The sequence below is a fragment of the Penaeus monodon genome, chromosome 24 (assembly GCF_015228065.2).
Source record: "Penaeus monodon isolate SGIC_2016 chromosome 24, NSTDA_Pmon_1, whole genome shotgun sequence".
Taxonomy (NCBI): Eukaryota; Metazoa; Arthropoda; class Malacostraca; order Decapoda; family Penaeidae; genus Penaeus; species Penaeus monodon.
The window spans coordinates 7,274,530-7,274,879 of NC_051409.1; the positions used below are offsets into that span (position 1 = coordinate 7,274,530).

Genomic DNA, 350 nt, shown 5'->3' on the forward strand with positions numbered 1-350 from the left:
AAAAAATTTTTTTTTCAGATATTTCTTTGCTTTTTTTATCTTTTTTGGGTTTTTCCTTTTTTCAAAACAGATTGCTTTTGTATTGGGATTCATTCAATTTACAAAATTAAGGGAAAAAAAAAAAGGAATATCCAGTGGGACCTGAAACCCCTTTTTATTTTTAAACTCATAATTTTGCATTTTTAGTACTGTAAAAAAATATATGGAAATTTTTTGATTAAACTTGAGGTATTTTTGAAATTGTAGTTTTGGGAGTGAAAGTAAGTGGGGTATATTTGTGCTTTTTAGAATGCTTTTTTTCAAGTTTATTTTATTTCCCGGAAGCCCATTTGTTCATAAATATTTTTGTG

At 25.7% G+C, this 350-nt stretch overlaps 1 pseudogene; it reads left to right on the forward strand.

Moving 5' to 3' along the window:
- The window catches only part of LOC119588834, an 8,495-nt pseudogene that overhangs the window by 6,469 nt on the left and 1,676 nt on the right, over window positions 1-350 (forward strand).